At 34.8% G+C, this 5920-nt stretch overlaps 1 pseudogene; it reads right to left on the bottom strand.

The window, feature by feature from the left end:
- Positions 1–2819: 2819 nt before the first annotated feature.
- On the bottom strand, positions 2820–5153 carry LOC149143820 (glucan endo-1,3-beta-glucosidase 3-like; annotated as a pseudogene).
- Positions 5154–5920: the final 767 nt, after the last annotated feature.

The following is a 5920-nucleotide window of genomic DNA, read 5'->3' as shown; positions in this document are numbered from 1 at the left end:
GACCATAGTGACTAGAAGAGTCACCAATCATAGGAGTAAAGACTTAATAAACAAATATTATCTTCCTAAGGCAAGTTATAAAAAGAAGTGTTTGAAACAAATGACTCAACTTATGCTTTGTTCAAGGGAAACATAAGAAAGGACTAATTCCAAAGAGACACTAAAAATTAACTTCTTTCCCACTATTCTTTTTTCATAATATTTCTTTTTTACTATAAATTGATGTAGAGACCTTAAGCTTGGAAACTCTCATCCTTCCCTCATCTTTCATCAATGAGATATCACAAGAGGATCTTGCTATATGTGGAGGTTGTGGGGATCATATTCTTTGCAAATAATCAAGCCTTAAGTTTACCAAGGAATTGTACGAAAGGTCGAATAATTATGTAAAACTAATGGCATTAAAACTTGTATTTTTTCTTCCAAATGTAAAAGTAATTAATTGTTTACAAGTGTTTGGTCATTTAGAGGCTTTCATCCAATGGATAAAAGATGAACAAAGATGTCACTATGTGTTTCTAGGTACTATGTTAGAAGAGATCACTGGTTTGGAAGTGTTTTCAACCATCCTAATCTTCGTATAGGGAGAGGAATATGGAAGCTCATAGTTTATATAAAGTTGACTTTTTGATAGAAAATAAGAATGGAAACATTTCAAAATATTATAATGTTTTTCATGAATTAATGGTTGGAACAAGAGATATCCTCATTTAGATATTTCCTATCTCTAATCAGAGATTACTTTTTAGTGATTTTGATCATTCTTTTTAATCTATTTTTAACAGGTAAGAAAAACATACACATTATTTGAATAGATAAGTGATTTTTTTTTAATGCACTAGATCTAATAAAGTTAAGAACTAATAGCTTATTAACTAAATATTTTATCTTAAACTTAAAAATATTTCATTTGAAAATTGATTATAAAAAATGTTTAAGAAAACATGAAAATAATATAATTTTATAACTTTTTCAAAAGGAAAAAAATAAGATGTTTTAGTATGATTACTAATATTAAAAATAATAATTATTTATTTATTTAATTTATTTATTTAATATTTAATAAATTATTTAATTAAATAATTAATATAATAAATTTCATTAAAATCATTTATACATCATAAGACGGTCATTTACTTTAAATTCTACAACTGCTTTAACAATAATAAAATTAAAGAACAATAACATGATCATTGAACTGTGGGGTATAGAGCTATAATAATGGTTCTACAATTATGAGAGTTATACATTATATCTTAAATTTAATTCAGGTTTGAATGATACGGTTTTAAAATTTTAAATTAAAAAATATTTATAAGCCAAAAATGTTGCAATGGAATATAGTCACCCATCTCACTAAAATGCAGATTGTGAACCTTAGTGGAAGTATTACCATTTCATCATGTATTATAGAATGGGAAGTTGAAGCTATGAAATATGGTCCATGATTATAGATTAGAAAGTTGAGGCTAAAATGTATGAAATGTTGTACGATATATGAGTTGCATTTTGGAAAATAAGAGTGGGAAATGTTCACATACATAACAACTTTTATTAACAACATTTCTTTTTTATTGTGGTTTGGTAAGAATGTGCATTGATGTGCATTGATTGAAGGTAGATTTTAGTATTTAATAGGTTTTTAACACAGTCACTTGTTATGTCATTATTTAGTTTTGAATATATAGATCAAATGTAGATTTTAGTATTTAATAGATTCTAAACAAAATTAATTGTTATGTAATTAATTAGTTGCACATTGTTTAAAGATGTTTTGGAGTTTATGATTGGAATCGGGCAAAAAAATTGGTTAAGAATAGATCTTTGTTGCTTAAAATTGGTTTTGAAGGCATAATTTTTTAGATAATTTAATAATTGTATTGAGATTTTACACCACAGTCAGTGACACAGTTGGGAGTTGTTAAGTCCAAGCGTTACATAAAAAAAGAGAGTCGGGAGTTGTAAGTTAAAGGGTTAGATAAAAAAAGGTTTAGTTTAATTGATTAAATTTTTTTATTCATAAGCACCTCTAAGTATATAATCATGATGGAAATAAGTCAAAGAGTTACATAAAAAAATTTAGTTCAATTGATTAAGTTCAATTGCAATTGATTGAGTTCCTATCCCTAAAACACACAGCTCTAATGGAAAATTGTGTGCCCTAATGGAAAATCAGTGTAAATTCTCTCATCAATGTCCTTGAAATCTAAAAAATATTGGTTAAGAATATAGATTTTTTTTATTTAAAACTGGTTTTGAATGTATTAAAAACAAAATTCTCTTTGTGTATATTATGAAATATTTACAATTTAAATTTGTAATTCCTCTCAAATTTATAATTCCGACAAAAATTTGTTGATTATGAAATATTCACAACTCATTTTTGTAATTCCACTCAAAATTATAATTCCAACAAAAATTTGTAAATCCTTATTTTAGAGACTTGGTTTTAGAGAATTTTTCAAACTAAAATTTATAATTCTAACACAAACTTGTAAATCCCAAGATATGCTTGTAATATATTTAAGAAAAATACCAAATGACCAATCACTAATTCTTTAGAAAACCATTTCATACAGATTCCTTAGCAAACCATTTCATTACTTAAGGATCAAAACCTTAAACGACCACTTTAGATCTTAGGAAATTTAATAAATTGAGGAGTTAAAACCTGAAGTTTATGTTTAAGAAGCAAGAATATCCAGTGTTGGAGATTTATCTATGCCTCGATGTCGATTGGGGAACACTATTTCAACCAAGGTGTTAAACGAAAATCGAATTTAAACGATTTTGATAGCGCGATTTTTTATAAGCCAGAATATTGATTTCATAATAAGAATGATACACCCCTTCATATACATACAAAATGGAACGAAATCGAACCCTGCAGGCACTCGAGAAAGTTCACAAGAGATGATTCTAAACTATAATACTACTAGGTACTATTGATCTTCTATGAACTAAACTAGTAACCTGTTGGGAATTTGCAATCGCCATACTCTGCAACAACAAGATAAAAAACACATCATAAAATTAATCATCAGAAGACCTTCAATAATGGTAGCACATATGTAGACAAAAAGTAAGCTAATCCTGGGATAATATATGAACTTACTTGGAGACTGGGTAACGACATAGGCAGCGCCTTGGAAGTCGCACGTTCCAGTCTTGCGGTTGTTCTTTTGATAATAACTCTTAAAAGCATATGAAGCATGGGCTTCCAGCATGTTAGGGTTGTAGCAAGACACCCCGGGCTGAATCTGCTTGCAATCTGCAGCCCCTTCTCCGCATGCATAGTCTAATGCTACCTAGAGCTTACTAGTATCGATCTTGGAATTTGCAACGCACCAAGTCTCGGATGCTGCTTTTGGGGTTGTCATGCTGCTACGATGATGCTGCACAGAGGTGGCCAGGGTGGAAGAGGAATTGCTTCCAGAGGTGGGCGCCTGGTTGTTCATGGCTACAGGTGTCAGAGCAATATTGTAGACATGCTCCTCGGTTAGGTAGAACAAGTCGTAGTTGCGCTCTGATGTGGGACTGGGCTTTTGGTTTTCATTAAAGAGAGCAAAAATGAAGGTGTCTAGAGAGGCCTGGGGCCTGAGCGGAGTTCCAGAGTTGGAGAGGACATGCTTGACGAGGCTCCCATTATAGGCCGCAACATTGTCAAGGTTAGCACTGGTTTCACCCTCGTCGCCCTTAGATGGCCACCCAATCTCAAACACGACAATGTCGAGGTTCTTATACCCAAGGGCCGACATTGCAGAGAACACTGCGTCGAGCTGTGCGTCAAAGAGTTTCGTGTACAGGAGCCCGCTGTTGCTGTTCCGGACTCCGGCGTTGGGGCAAAAGAGTGCGTAGTCCAGAGAAATATCGTTGGCATTGCCCTCGTAGGCAAAGAAAGGATAGACATTGACCATGAGAGAGGACCCCGTTTGGCTCAGAAAATCGAGCATTGGCTTTATCTTGGTCTCCACAAGGTCTCTCTTGAAAAGTCGGGTTGATGGCGGGAAAGAGTTCTGGAGCACACTAGTGGCAACGGGGCTCGACACCTTGATAACTCCGTCGAGGTTGTATTTGAAGAGAGCCATGTGAATATTCTTCATGGTCGGGACAAGGTAGGAGGTGAGGTCATTATAATTGGCGAAGATTTCATTGCCGACAGCTATGGTTGTGATTGGGTTGCCCAGAATGTAGGCAACCACGTTCTGCTAGACCCAGGCATAGGCTCGCGAAAGACGAAGAACAACATTGGAGAGTTGCTCATTGGGAAGGGAAATGGTGATTTTAATGTTGGTACCACTGAATGGATGTAGAGCTGTAGGGTCTGCATCGTAGAGCTTCAACGTGTTGATGCCTTGGCTCTTGATCAGCTACACTACCTTGGAAGCTAGGGGAAGATTTTCTGCTTTGCGACCATAGTTGATACCCACAGTGCCAGCCCCTGCAAACCAAAACAAAACAAAAAATGAAATTTACTTGGTCAATCACAGAAATCAAAGCCCAAAAAGAATTTTTGACGAACCAAACAAGAAAATGCATTTTCTCAGCTGCAGAAGCAACGATAATCGGAGAAATTAAAGCTAAAACCACTGCAGAGGCAACGATAGTCAAAGAAATTATAGCAAAAACCCCGGACGAACAAGGCAAGAAAATAAATTTGATCAGCTGCAGTAGCAACGATAATCAGAGAAATTAAAGTTAAAACCCCTAACGAACCAAACTATAAAATGCATTTTCTTGTCTGGTTCTCAACTGTAGAGGCACTATAGTCGAAGAAATTAAAGCTAAAACCCCTGACAAACCAAATGATAAATGCATTTTCTTGTCTAGTTCTCAGCTGCAGAGGCAACAATAATCGAAGAAATTAAAGCTTAAACACTTGATGAACCAAACGATAAAATGCATTTTCTTGTCTAGTTCTCAGCTGCAGAGGCAACGATAATTGAAAAAATTAAAGCTTAAACCCTGGACGAACCAAACGATAAAATGCATTTTCTTGTTTGGTCCTCAGCTGCAGAGACAACGATAATCGAAGAAATTAAAGCTAAAGCCCTTACAAAACAAACGCTAAAATGAGTTTTCTCACCAGCAGAGGCAACGATAGCTAGAACCACCACAATCACGATCAGCACCGAACTCGTCCAGAAGCTCATGCTGAGCAAAGAAACTATAACCAACCAAAGCTTCTTTCAAGTTCAACAAAATATGGCAGCGCGGGTTTTGAGATTCAAAATTCCAATTTGGAGCGCCATTATACAATTCAAAATTTAGTGAAACCACTGGTTTAGAGATGAAACTTGAATATTGAGCACGTTTACAAGTTCAAACTTGAATATTGAGTGCGTTTTCAAATTCATATAACATGACATTAATGGTTGCAATATCGATACATATTCCACCTGATACACCATTTTGTATATATCAACAATCGAGCTCATGTATTTTATTTCGTATGATAACATTCCATGGCAATTAATATCATATGGTATGGGGAATGGATAGCATATTGTTGAAATATTACTTTCAACTGCATCGCCAAAACCGTCATGGGATTCCCCGCACCGCTTTTCACGAAATGGTGGTAATTCTCCTTGGGCAGCGAGCACACTCATCGGCTGACACGTGCCCTGAGCAGTTTTGCAAATACAACTTTCCCGGCGCGTAAAGTACGGTAAAAGAGGCCGTGCGATATTGACCGAAAACCATATAATTAATGTGGTTTGAAAGCCTGTATGGTTTGACCGTGCGCAAAAGTAATTGTGCATTAAAACAGCAAATCGAAACTAGATTTTTCCTTACACGGTGCAGATTTTGTTTTTCGGGATCAAGGACATCAAACATTTAAGAACACAAAAATCATGGCAGAGTTGGTAAAAAAAAGTAAACACCAGGTTTTACTGCGGACATGGAGAATGTACCG

The sequence above is a fragment of the Pinus tabuliformis genome, chromosome X (genome assembly GCF_031772625.1).
Source record: "Pinus tabuliformis cultivar Carrire ecotype Pingquan chromosome X, CPIR1, whole genome shotgun sequence".
NCBI classification, from domain to species: Eukaryota; Viridiplantae; Streptophyta; class Pinopsida; order Pinales; family Pinaceae; genus Pinus; species Pinus tabuliformis.
Note: the sequence above shows the minus strand (reverse complement) of the source record. Positions and strands in the feature narration are given on the sequence as shown.